Below are 14,840 nucleotides of genomic sequence, written 5' to 3'. Positions count from 1 at the left end.
ATGACTGCAGCTGTTGGAAAACCTTGCTAAAGACCTCACAATGCCACTAGTGATGGAAAGCAAAACTTGCAGCATTGTTTTCTTTTTGACCTTTGCAATTTTAAAGACCCCCTGGATGCAGGTGTTTGCAAATATTCAGTATGCTTCCTGTTTGAGCCAACAGTCTAGCTTGCACACTGCTAAGCATTGCATAAACTAGATAACCACAACCAACCTGAAATTAATTTTCTTAATTTTCTTTGTTTGCACCGAGTCACACACAGCGCAAACAATGAAACAAATAAAATAAAAGGGAAAAGTAGTTGAAATGATGAAAAACAATCTATGATATCAACACTACAAAATGTTTGTTAGTAAACATGAAATATTTCTACATAGTTCTGGATGTGAACTCTCACTCCAGTGAACATTCAGAACACAGTAAGGGTGCCTTTTCCCTCTTTTCCACACAAACAGCTTTGCAGCAGGGAACTGAACTTGCCAACTACAACATCATCCACAGTACTACAAAACCACATAACAGTTATTTGTACATGTAAAATTTCAGATGTAGTGCACTGAGTGATCACACAACCATTTCTGACTCTTTCTTGCAAAAATGCAGGTCTGTCTTACCTCTGTATTTGTTGCTCATCCTTTATCTGACCAGCAATCTGAGACATGCAGTCTGTAAGTCATTATGTATCCTTGTCCTTAAAATGTGTGAGGATATTAAATCCCAATAATATACAGTTGTCAGCACATGAAGGGGAGGTTGGATGTTAATGAACAGAAGCTGTGAATTGTGTGCTGCTTTCTTACATTTCCAACCTTGATAAAATTACTTATATACTCTTTGTAAGTCTAACATGACACACTCACTGGAAGTAGGGCAGTCTGCATTGCTGTTGTGATGTTCTTCATTCCACATTGCTGCAGTCCTAACTATTGGGTAGTCCGCTGTCCAGTCGGCCCGAATACCAAAGTATATGGCTGACGTCGGTCAGGGCGCATTAGACTGACGTCAGTACGTCAGGGTACTAATGCGCATGACCGACGTCATATCCTCAGTCTTTTTTGCCGCATGGTCCGATGCAGAAGCAATTTTGCGAGTGCAGGTTGGCGTTCTGAAAGTTTCTGAAGCCAGAGTTTCAGACCGAATCAAAGTTGGCTAAGTACCCCGTTGGGGAATATTTTGTTTTTTTCTTGCCTCAGTATTTAACCGGATGTCAGAAAAAGTGAATAACTGTATTTCTTGTGGGAAACAGATACCTCATAGGGATTACCATACTTTGTGTATACCTTGTTTAGGGCCTGAGCACGACGTTGTTGGATGCCGCTCTTGTGCTAGATTTAACAAACGCACTATTAAGAGAAGGTTAGACTGTGCCAGGTTAGTGTTTGGGAAGCGTTGTAATTATAAAATGCCGCCGGATGCTCCGGCCGCTTCGCTAAAAACGCAAGGACAAAACAGCAAAGCCTAGAGTGGAAGAACCGACAGTCCCAGACGTCGGTTCTTTAGAGGGCTCAGTGGAGCCGGAGGTTTTGCCAGGTGTTTCTTTGGAGTCTCAGGGAGAGACTTTACTGTTACAGGATGTATCCTCTCAGGAAGTAGGCCAGGCTGAGGGGGCTTCTCAGGTGGCTGTTCTTCCTCTCTTCCTAAGGTGGTCAGAGCCTCCCTTCTGTTTCCAAGGCTTCTTTGAGGGCAGGCCCAGTTTTGCTTCAGTGGGGTTTCTCCTAGTGCTTCAGGGTCTTTGCCTAAGAAACATATGCTTAAAATGGCAGAGGATTTGATTACTATGATTAGGGGTTCTATGCCCCCTCCTGATAAGAGGCCTAGGGTGGAACCTGAGTTTGAGAGTTTTGAGCAATGCTCGAGGCTTCTGAGTCTTCGGCTGAAGACTTGCAGGAGTACCCTCCTTATTCTGATTCTGATGTGGATGATTCTACTCCTTCAGCTTCCCTCCTGAGGATTTTTCATTTTCAGAGACTCTGCATTCCATGAGGGAGCATTTTAAATGGGAAGGTCAAGATTTCTCTGATTCCAGGAAAAGGCTTAGGGAATTCTTGTTTTACCCCAGCATAGGCCTTTAGCTATACCTCCTGTTTTGAATGTGGTGGAAGATGTTTTGCAGAGGCTTCCTGAATCCTGATTCTTTGCCTCCTGCCCCAGTTAAACCGGATAGGTATTATAGGGTGCCTGAAGCTCATAAGTATCTTTTTAAGAGTCCTAGGGCAGACCCGGAAACTGTCTCTCAGGGGCCTAAAGGTGTGAAGGCCTCAGTTGTTAAAAATCCTGTCCCTCCTGATAAAGAGGCAAGGGCTTTGGATAGATGGGGAAAGAAAGTGTATACTTCTTCCACTTTAGCCATGAGGGCGTTGAATTGTCAGTTTCACATGTTAAAATATCAGAATTATCTTCTTTCACAGTTGAAATCTAAGGTGGATGCTCTGGCGGAAGGTATTGAGTGTAAAGAGTTGCAGGATTTAGTTCATGTGTCTGAACAGGCCTCCTCCAGGGTGGCTGCCACTGGTTCTGTTCTTCGTAGGCACGCCTGGTTGAGAGATCAGAATTTAGCTGAGCATGTTAAGACACGGATTTTGGATGCTCCCTTGCAGTCTGATGTGTTGTTTGGTTCGCCTGTAGAAGCAGTTTTGAAGAAAATGGAGGACAAGGCTAAGTCTATGCAAACTGTTAAAGATTTTTTGCAGGTGCAGCCTCCGAAATTTAGTAGAAATTGGCCTGCTAAGGGATGGACTTATCCTGCTTATGATTCCCAGTCTAGGGGTAGGTCTAGACGTGGTAGGGGCAGAGCTCAGGGTTCTTTTCGGCCTAGGACAGGGAGTTCCCCTGCTCAGACTTCTGGTGAGGGCAGGGGTCAGTCCTTTCGTAAGCAGACCCAATGACCTGCCTTTTCAGCTGCCAGTTCATTCTCGCCTGGCAGCACCGTTGGGAGGAAGACTGTCTCTTTTCAAAGAAAATTGGGATTTAATTACCCAAGACAGATGGGTTCTGGATATCATTCACCACGGTTACAGGTTTTATTTCCATACCTTGCCTCCTTTCAAAGGCATGCCAGACATTCCTCCTCTACAAAGACTAGAGGCTCACAAGCAAATTTCTCAGTTACTCCAAATAGGGGCCATTCAGCCGGTTCCTGTGCCAGAAAGGGGCCTAGGATTTTATTCTCGCCTGTTCCTAGTACCCGAAGAAGGGGAACACGTGGAGACCAATTTTGGATTTATCTATCCTCAACACTTATCTGGACATTCCCAAGTTCAAAATGTTGACGTTACAACAGCTTTTACCTCTGCTGGGCAAAGATCACTGGATGGTAACTTTAGATCTCAAGGAAGCTTACCTTCATGTGCCTATAAGACTAAGTTGCAGAAAGTATCTGCGTTTTCGAGCTGGAGATTCTCATTATCAGTTCTCTGCATTGCCCTTTGGCTTATCTACTGCGCCCAGAGTATTCACAAAGGTTCTGGCTCCAGTGATAGCTTACTTCAGGCTAAAAGGAATTCAAATCTATCCTTACTTGGACGATTGCCTGATTCTGGCTCAAGAAAAGGAAGACCTTCTACAGCATTTGGAATATGTCATAGCAGTGCTAAGATGCCTAGGGTATTCTGTGAACGAAATAAAGTCCAGTCTAGTACCCTCTCAAGACATGTGCTTTCTGGGTGTGAGACTGAATACAGCAGCCCAGATGGCCTTTTTAACCCCGGACAAACAAAAGAATCTTTCAAGTTACTTCCATCAACTATCTCTTCAGTCCGGGCTGACTGCAAGGACAGTCCTTCAAGCCTTAGGGTTCATGGCATCTTGTATTCTGGTGCTTCCCAATGCCAAACTGCATATGAGGAAGCTACAATGGTATCTCAAAATGTATGGACACAGCACTGCCAGGATTTGGACACTGTCATTCAAATAATACCTTGCATTCAAAAGGAATTTTTGTGGTGGGCTCAGGAATGTCACCTAAACAAGGGACTCTCTGTGACCCGGCCAGAGGCGAGTCAAATTCTAACGACAGATGCCTCAGACTTTGCTTGGGGAGCTCATCTAAATGGAAAGTGGATACAAGACAAGTGGCCTGCCAGACTACAGCATCTACATATCAACATGAAGGAGATGTTAGCAGTCCAGTTTGCATTAATGGCTTTCAAGGAGTTACTTCTTCCAGGGCAGGTGTTGATTCTAACAGACAACACAACTGTCATGTGGTACATCAACAAACAAGGGGAACACATTCTTACCCATTGTGCAGGCAAGCAATGATTTTATGGGAGACTGCGCTCAGCTTGCAACTAACTCTTCAGGCAAGGTTTCTGCCGAGCACAGAACTCCTTAGCAGATGTGTTAAGCAGACAAATCATGGATCCCCACGAGTGGAAACTGGATCTTCATGTATTTCAAAAGTTGACAGTGTCCTGGGGAACTCCAGACATAGATCTGTTCGCTTCTCCACTAAACCACCAGCTGCCAAAGTTTTGCACAAAGAGGTTTCATCACACAGCTTGGAAAGTGGATGCTCTTTCTTTCAGTTGGAAAAATCTTCATGTGTATGCGTTTCCACCTCTGCCTCTTCTTCCAAAGGTGCTTCTAAAGGTCAGACAAGACAAGCCAAGGATGATTTTGATAGCTCCAGATTGGCCTCGGCAGCACTGGTACCCATTTCTGAGGAGTCTGGTAAAGAAGCCTCCATGGCCTTTACCCTTGATTCCACATCTGTTGTCTCAGAAGGACGGTCGTCTGCTCAATGTCAAGCTTCACTCTCTTCATCTAACAGCCTGGCATATTCTGTTTTGAAAGACAGCAGGTCTCAACTTCCTCCACAAGTTTTAAATGTGATTATGGAAGCCAGACGACCTAGTACAAGGAAAGTGTACGCAGAAAAATGGAAGAGATTTTTATGTTGGACTGCAGCAAAGAATTTGGAGATTTCGGAGCCTAATTTGAGTGTGGCTCTTCAATATCTTACTGAGTTATTGGACAAAGGTTTGTCTTTCTCTTCCATTAAGATTCATGCTGCAGCAATTTCAGCTCACTATGATTGTGACCCACCATTGTTTTCACATCCTTTGTTCAAGCAATTTCTTAGAGGGGCAAAGAATATAAGACCCCCACGTAGAGCTCCTACTCCTGCTTGGGATCTCAATTTTGTGTTGGAGAAACTTACTCTACAACCTTTTGAGCCTGCAGCTACTGCGGAACTGAAATACTTGTCATGGAAGACTGCTTTTTTGTTGGCCATTACTTCTGCAAGAAGGGTTTCTGAGTTACAGGCCCTTATGGCGGTTGAGCCTTTTGATTTTTCATAAGGATAGGGTATCATTACGCACTAATCCTTCCTTTATGCCTAAAGTGGTTTCTAGTGTGGCTTTAAACCAAACTATTCATTTGCCTACGTTTATGCAGATCCCCAAAATAAAGGGGAAAAGATTTTGCACACTTTAGATGTACACAGGCTATTGCGTTATTATTTGAGCAGGACTAAGGATTTTAGGCAGTCTCAGCAGTTGTTTGTTTCTTTTGCTTTGAGTTCTCAGGGCAAGCCTGTGTCAAAACAAACTATTTCTAGATGGATTGGGTGTTGCATTACATTTTGTTATTCCCATCATGGCAAGGAGATTCCAGCTGGGATTAGGCCTCATTCCACTAGGGCTACTGCCACTTCAACAGCATTTCTGAGGGGGGTGGCAACTAAGGATATTTTGGAGGCAGCAACTTGGAGTTCAGTGCATACTTTTTCTAAGCATTATCACCTTCCTCTCTACTCTAAGTCTAGGGCTGGTTTTGCCACAGCTATTTTGCAGGGCATGTTGTCAGTTCCTGCTTCCTTATGATTTGCCAGCCTCCCTTACCTCTGCTTTGGGATTCTACCCAATAGTTAGGACTGCAGCAATGTGGAATGAAGAACATAGTACAGTTTTGTACCTACCATAAATGTAGATGTTCGAGGATCCACATTGCTGCAGTCCAATTTACCCTCCCTCCTTCCCCTCTGTGTTTAGGGGTGGTTGTGTAGGTGAGGTTATATTCTGCTAATTTTGTATATTTTGTATATATATATATATTTTGGTGCAGGTATGTTGGGAGTTTTTGGTTTTTGGCCTTATCTTTTCAGGGTCTTCTGACATCTGGGGCAAGAAAAGACTGAGGATATGACGTCGGTCATGCGCATTAGTACCCTGACGTACTGACGTCAGTCTAATGCGCCCTGACCGACGTCAGCCATATACTTTGGTATTTGGGCCGACTGGACAGCGGACTACCCAATAGTTAGGACTGCAGCAATGTGGATCCTCGAACATCTACATTTATGGTAGGTACAAAACTGTACTTTTTCCTTCTCCCTACCAGTAATCATTGATGTTTGCAATCCATTATCAACAAACACTGAGGAAATGCCTGCACTATATTTACATTTGCTACACGGAGCCAGAAGTTTGGGATTCAACAATTCTAATACGTTCATACCTCATTTACATATTCACCATGCTAACAGCCCTGAATATACACCATAAAAAGGCAACAGTGTAGCTAGAGAACCTGAAGTTGAGGAGACTTGTTTATGTGGAAAACACAGAAGAGGTTATTACTCTGAGATGTAGCTGCACAGAAGACTACTGAACTTGAGCAGGTATCTTGCATTTTTCTTCTATATACTGCAGATTGTGAAATGTCATTTAAGAAAAATCTATTTCATGTTTATATATATATATTAATTAGCAAATACTACTGTTATCTGTACGTATTACTTAGAGGTGTACTGATGGCATGGGCATGTTTGTCAGAGCATTTCACTGGTATACATGATTAGCACTAGCTTAAAATGGTGTGTTCTGTATTAAATCTGTACACATGCTTCAGTGACAATTCATTTGATAGCATTTCACTGATGGTTTGTTAGCAAAATCTGTCATTTACTTGTTCTTTTGGGGTTGGGGGAGCAAAGCTGTACTTTTGTTTTGGCACAAAAAAGGATATGTTACTCTCCCTTGTTTTGCATCCAGCTTTGCTTTGTGTGTGAATGTAGTATGCTACAACCACACAATTCTTGTTGTTCATATTTCAAATATCTAGACTGTTTTATGTTTCTCTAGTGGGTGCTACTGAAATGCTACCTTTTCCGTTTTATCTGGGAATGGGTATTTTTTTAGTTATGTGATACTTGTGTGTATTGTCCTTCTGTTGTATTTTAGGAAACCTAAGACTGTGGCACCTAGGCTTTCTTAATCTCTGAAAACCACCATTCAGTGACCCTGAAAATCAGGTCATTATGGAAGCTCTTAGGTGACATGGTGCCTTTCTGCTTGAGAGAGGACGTAGAGATATGTCAGGCACAATGCAAATTTGGCAGCAGATAGTTGTAGATGTGAGTGCAATAGGTGGCCACAGCAAGACATATGATGAGGTGTGCCATAGGCCCACTGACATGATCTCATGCGCAGAGAGTAGCTGCAACGGCCTGTGATCTGATGGGTTCTGGGGGAGCTGATACAAAACCACCACTAACAGCAAATGAAGAGTTCCTATCCACTGTCAGGGATCCAGGCAGCTCCAATGAAAGTGCAGAACAGCATATCCTTGACATTGGTGCTACTATTTTGGGGGACAGCAAGCATGTCCCAGGAGGAGCTTCCGGTATACTTGCTTATCTCAATTGTTAAATACTCTTGTATAGTAAAATATTTGCATCAGTGTGTTAGGTCTGTTTAACAAGAATTTTTTTGGGGCGGGATTGTAGATTGCTACACAACACTTTCTTCTTGAAAGTATAGTTAATGGACATAGGGCAAAAAGTTTTACCCTCTGTGCTACTGTTAATTGTGATGATGATGTCCTTACCTTTTGCTTAACTTCTTCCAGGACCATCAAGCATAGGAATCCTCTGCACATGGTAAGCCAAACATTTTTATGTCAGTACAGATGAGCAATTCAGAGAAATATGTTGGTGTCATTACTCTTGTGTGTATTACTGTAGTAACTGTAATAGTGGCACCACTGTTAGTTTATTAGTGTGCAGGTATTAATTTTTTTTCCCTGTGCCTATTGCTTATTATCATTGGTGTTCCTGGCAGTTGAAGTGTGGGACTACTGCCACCTAATATCAGAGTATTAGTAGACTCTGATGACGATAGTGGCCAAAGAGGCACAGTCGAGGGGGGGTGTGTGTGTGTGTGTGCAGAGGTTGAATCTGGCATTGCTGTTGACATAAAGCCATCCCTTGCAATTCCATCAAAATATTCAGTAGCTCTATGCCTACCCATTCCGATGAGCCCAGAGATATTAGACAGGTGGAGGGTGACACAGTTCGTCAGGGGACTGTGGTTACTGTGGTTTCAGTGCCTGTTGACTGTGGCTTTAACCAAAGTGTGGGTGAGGTACCACATAGGAAGGTTGTTAGGGGTGCTCGGGGGAGGCCTGCTGTCCATCCTCCATCTGATCTAGGTGTCTCTTCCCGTGCCACTCAACGTATGTATGCTCCCATAGGTTCTCTAGAGAAATGCTTAGTGTTGTAGATGTGGCATAGGCTGTAATGGGCAGTGTCTGTGATGGAATGTCTGCTGGTTGGGAGACGGCATCCTCGTGGGGTGTAGGTTAGCCACATCATCTGCTGTTAGCCAACGTTGCCATGCCTGATCACGCTTCCATATTGGAAGTACTTCCATTGCTCTATCAGTGGTTTTGCTATCCACACCACCCAGATGTGTCAGGGCATGAAGTCATAGTTCTGAGGGTCCTTGTGAGGGAGCTCATCCAGCAGACATCAGTCACTTTCAGGTAGAAGCAGTGCATCTGACTATGGACATGGAAGTGCCAGTGCAACTCCTGGCAGAACCAGTTCTTGTGGTCGGGTACACCAACAATTAACTGCCATTTCTACCATGCAAGGCTCACACCTTTCCGACATAGCAAGATGTAGAGCTAGCCTAGATATTGGCTGTGTTCATGCAGACACACACCACTTTCACCTGGAGGACTCCTACAGACACACACACAACAGTTACATGGTTCAGCTGTGAAGCTTAAAATTTATTTTGCCTCACTGACCATTTGTGATTTCATCTGAATGTCTGCCTCCTTCTCTTTCATAATCACACAAACTCACTGACCTTTTGTGTCAGTCTAGGCTTCCTGCCTCCCCACACAACACACTGTGCAAGTGATGATAACTGTGCCATAGCCCTGTTTTCTATCTTTTGGATTCAGAGATGCACAAGTTGTGTGTCTGATGCTCAGGGTGCATAGTTGAATAGCGCGTAGTATGTCTGCATTTGTGATTTTGAATTGGTAATTGTACCTTTGACTTACATTGGTCTTAGAAAGTTAGACAGTCGATAGGATCAAACTTTTTTTGCATCAGTATTGTTAATGAGCTTATGAGGCTAGTGAAGTCTGAAACTGAAATGTGTCACATTACTTTCTAATGTCTCTCTCTAATGATTTTTCAGTACAAATGTATGGTGCTACAATGAGGGCATGTGGTGACCATCAGTAAGTACATCAGTACATTTGAGAGATATGACTGTGTGAATCTTTGAGGTCTGAGGCCTACTACTTAATAATGGACACATAAGACGCACAAATCTCTGCTGTCACACGTTTAGGTTATTTCTGTACAAATCACATACCATTTACTTGCTTACACTACCAAGTAACAACATGCAAGGGTATGCCAGACATTCATATTATTACACAGTACACTCCAGGTTAATCCGTTACCTTGTAAATCCAGCAGTTGCATCAGTTTTAATTCTGGGCTGAATTTGTCTGATGCTAGCAGTACACAGCCATTACATGAGTAAGTACAGGTTGTGAGCATTGCCTAGCATCAATTTTGTTATATGTACGTGCATAGAAGGAAGGTTTTAGCCCCTTTGGTTGTGAGTGAGTGTGCTGTGCGTTGCCTCTTAGCCAATGCAAGGGCATACTGAGCACACCTACATCTGCCTACACCCACAGCAGCTGCTGGTTCCCCCCCAACTCCTCACCTGCATATGGCAGTGGTGACCTTGCCATTGGTGATGGGATGTGTGCCCCTTCCCCTTGTTGATCCCACTGAAGCTGTTTTCTCAGGATGATGATGTTTAGTGTAGTACATACAGTGAAGATTTCAGTATATGTATGTGAATTGTACTGCAGGACTCCCCCAGATGTATCCAGGCACCTAAACTGAGACTTCAGCAGCCCAAACACACACTCTGTGATATTTCTGGTTTCCACATATGCCTCATTATGACATTCTTCAGCAGGTGTGTGTGCATTTCTGATGGGCGTCATCAGCCACGGTTGCAGTGCATAACTTGTATCCCCTAGTAAATGACCCTGTGGGATATTCCCCCTAGTGAACATCTGATACAGTTGGGATGTGTGCCAGATGTTTGAGTAGTGGTAACTGCCTGTGTTGCCAACACACACTTTCAAGATGATTCCTTTGGCATTACACACAACTTTACAGTTAATAGAGTGGAAGCCCTTTCTATTTTTGTAGAACCTTCCCTGTTCCCCGGGTGGTGACTTAATTACTATATGTGTGCCATCTATGGCATCCAGTACTTCAGGGTAGTGTGGTACAGGGCAGAACTCCTACATATTTCTGGCCTTGTCCTCAAAAGTACAAGGAAAATATATTTGGTCACTGACATGCTGTATGTAGCACAGCATTCAGGAATTGAAGGAGGATCCCAGATGCTGTTCCCTGTTGGTCTGTGAAAGGTACCTGTAGCTAAAACTCTTAAGTGCTACACATACCTTTGTCTCCACTGGGATGGGTTCCCTTTGGTTTGCCCTGGTTCTGAATTGAGGACGACAGAGGTTGCAGAGTTCCTATAGTGTCTCTATCCACCCTGTAGCGCTCTACAGTTTCCATGTCATGTAGATTGTGCCAAGTTAACTCATTAGAGCTGGATGATGCCTACAGGTACTTGTGCAGTTACATATGGCATCAGATATTTCTTGTTTATATATGTATTAGTAATTTGAAAACTGTGTTACATACAAAGGATTAAAAGATTTCACCTTAAACCTTACACAATGGCAAACACAACTGCATAGTGCAGGTAAAGAGATGTTAATTGCTGTTTGTATATTATTTATTTATATTGTCATAAATTATATCTCAACAACCAAGTAGCACAGATAGAACTACTTAGCCTCGTATGAAAGCTCTCAGTCAGATGAATAAAATTCTGCTGACGGTATATGTGCAACTTAAGTGGCAGCTGTGATATTGTAAGCTGTTTACAAAAGATTATGAACTTAATCATTATTCTGTTTACTTTGATTTAAAAATGCAGTTTAAGACTTAGAACCTAAAGAATACTACCACTATAAAAATAGCTTGTGCTGAAGAATTTGACATTTTCATTTTTTTAGTACCCTGTGTGATTCCAGGGCAGCTGCGGTGGTGCAGTGGTTAGTGTTGCCGCCTCACAACAAGAGGTCCTCCGGTTCAATCTTCGGCTGGGGTGCCTTCTGTGCGGAGTCTGCGTGTCCTCCCTGTGGTCACGTGGGTTTCCTCTGGGTGCTCCGGTTTCCTCCCACATCCCAAAGACATGTTGTAGGTGGATTGGACACTCTAAATTGGCCCTAGGTGTGAGAGCGTGTGTGTGCCTTCTGCGGAAGGTTGGGTGCTGGGCTGGCAACTCGACACTGTAAAACTCCACTGCCAATCATGAGCTGACAGGTGATCCGCTGTGGCGACCCCTAACCGGGAAAAGCTGAAAGAAGAAGTAGTACCGTGTATGATTCTACACATATGAAAATTTGTTTGAAATGTGAGGACACAATCTGATTCTATCAAAAAGCATAGGCTCTGCCCATTGGAAGTGACAGTGCAAACTTAAAGAGCTCCATTAGACGGAATGAGTTAAAAGGGGTCTGAAAACTCTTCTGCTTCTTGACCTTGGCCTATTAGCAGCAGCAACAGCATAGGTTTCAGCCTGTTGGACATACCCATGAGTTAAAGCAGCAGCAGCCCCTAACATTGTTTCTGTGTAGACTCCTTTCCCTCGCTGTGTTCCAGTAGGTTTTGGAATTCACTGGGAAAACCAGTACTGAGTCTACATGGTTGCTTTATAGCTTGTTGAATAGCTCCTCCATCTTGGATTTGTTGATTAGCATACAGTTCAGCTGCTTCTGCAGTAATTAGCATGCCATGGTATTTACCTTGTTTGTGTGGTTCTGCGTGGCTCTACACACTGTGTAGAGCTACTTATTGAATCCAAAACAATGTGTGGAGCGATGCACACATGGTGTAAATGGACTATGCAGGTTTTATTTGAATCTGCCCATCTTTCTTCCATCACCTCTATCCATATTGCTAAATAGTCTGAAAACCCTTCGCAACTGCATCATCTGTTACCTCCAAGCCTTCCAGCAATACCAAATAGTCAGTTTAGATCCCAGTGCCCCCTTCTGTAAGTTCGTTGACTTTTGTTCCCTACAGCTAATTTACCACTTTTTATCACTACCTGCATGTTTTTACATCATCCCCTTTCTGTTCACATTTCCCCATTAAATCACAATGTCCCCTGCAGTTATAATTTTCATGTTAACCACCACATAGTCTAATACTTGATGAAACAGATTCTCACTTTCCTGGATAGTTACATATGCATATAATGCTATAATTCTATAAACAATTTATGCACCACACATCTACACTAGTTAGCTATCCCATCCTTACCAACAGTACATCACTATATAGACTACTCCACCCTGGCAAGACCACCACTCCCTCTCTAAATACAGCCAGTATGGCAGACTCTATCCCAGCACAGTGTAATTCCTACTTTATGCAGTCAGTATTACCTTTCTTGGACACTAATACATCTGCCCAACTCTCTCTACCCCTGTTTAATCAAAACCAACCACAGCTCTTCAGTTTTAGTCCAGTACCTATGTCGCTCATAAGAAAGTTATTCCTGAAACTGAAAACTACTTCCTAGCTGTAGACCAGCTGCCATCAGACTACCTAAAAATGGCAGCATAAGTCATAGACTTCCCTGTGTCCATACTAATTAATAGGTCCACAGCAGAAAAATACGATGTTCTTCGTCTCCCATTGCTGCAGTCCTTACTATTGGGTATAGTCCGCGTCCAGTCGGCCCGAATACCAGAGTATAAGGCTGATGTCGGTCAGGGCGCATTAGACTGACGTCAGTACGTCAGGGTACTAATGCGCATGACCGACGTCATATCCTCAGTCTTTTTTGCCGCATGGTCCGATGCAGAAGCAGTTTTGCGAGTGCAGGTTGGCGTTCTGAAATATTTCCTAAACCGGAGTTTCAGACCGAAACAGAGTTGGCTAAGTACCCCGTTGGGGAACATTTTGGTTTTTTCTTGCCTCAGTATTTTACCGGATGTCAGAAAAAGTGAATAACTGTATTTCTTGTGGGAAACAGATACCTCATAGGGATTACCATACCTTGTGTATACCTTGTTTAGGGCCTGAGCACGACGTTGTTGGTTGCCGCTCTTGTGCTAGGTTTAACAAACGCACTATTAAGAGGAGGTTAGACTGTGCCAGGTTAGTGTTTGGGAAGCGTTGCAATTATAAAATGCCGTCGGATGCTCCGGCCGCTTCGCCCAAGAAGCGCAAGGACAAAACAGTGAAGCCTAGGGTTGATGAACCGGCAGTCCCGGACGTCGGTTCTTTAGAAGGCTCAGTGGAGCCAGAGGTTTTGCCAGGAGTTTCCATGGAGTCTCAGGCAGAAACTTTACTGTTACAGGATGTGCCTTCTCAGGAGGTAGGCCAGGCTGAGGGGGCTTCTCAGGTAACTGTTCTTCCCTCTCTTCCCAAGGTAGTTAGAGCCTCTCCTTCTGTTGCCAAAACTTCTTTGAGAGGTAGGCCTAGTTCAGCTTCAGTGGGGGCTTCTCCTAGCATTTCGGGTTCTGTACCCAAGAAACATATGCTTAAAATGGCAGAAGATTTGATTACTATGATTAGGGGTTCTATGCCCCCGCCTGATAAGAGGCCTAGGGTGGAACCGGAGTTTGATAGTTTTGAACAGTGTTCAGAGGCTTCAGAGTCTTCTGCGGAAGACTTGCAGGAGTATCCTACTTATTCTGATTCTGATGTGGATGATTCCACTCCTACAGCTTCTCCTCCTGAGGATTTCTCATTTTCAGAGACTCTGCATTCCATGAGGGAGCACTTTAAATGGGAAGGCCAGGATTACTCTGATTCCAGGAAAAGGCTTAGGGAATTCTTGTTTTTACCCCAGCATAGGCCCTTAGCTATTCCTCCTGTGTTGAATGTGGTGGAAGATGTTTTGCAGAGGCTTCCCTGAACCCTGACTCTTTGCCTCCTGCTCCTGTTAAGCCTGATAGGTATTATAGGGTGCCCGAAGCTCATAAGTATTTGTTTAAGAGTCCTAGGGCGGACCCAGAAACTGTTTCTCAGGGGCCTAAAGGTGTTAAAGCTTCTGTGGTTAAAAATCCTGTTCCCACTGATAAAGAGGCAAGGGCTTTGGATAGGTGGGGAAAGAAAGTGTATACTTCTTCCACTCTAGCCATGAGAGCGTTGAATTGTCAGTTTCACATGCTAAAATATCAAAATTATCTCCTTTCACAATTGAAATCTAAGGTGGATGCTTTGGCGGAAGGTATTGAGTGTAAAGAGTTGCTGGATTTGGTTCATGTGTCTGAACAAGTGGGTAAGCATTCTTTGCAATGTGGTTTTGATGCTGTACAGGCCTCCTCGAGGGTGGCTGCTACTAGTTCTGTTCTTCGCAGGCATGCCTGGTTGAAGGATCAGAATTTAGCTGAGCATGTTAAGACAAGGATTTTGGATGCTCCTTTACAGTCTGATGTGTTGTTTGGATCGCCTGTGGAAGCTGTTTTAAAG

This window comes from Protopterus annectens, chromosome 1.part0 (assembly GCF_019279795.1).
Source record: "Protopterus annectens isolate FY-2018-M chromosome 1.part0, PAN1.0, whole genome shotgun sequence".
NCBI lineage: Eukaryota > Metazoa > Chordata > Ceratodontiformes > Protopteridae > Protopterus > Protopterus annectens.
The sequence above is the reverse complement of the archived record's forward strand: the minus strand, read 5'-3'. Positions refer to the sequence as shown.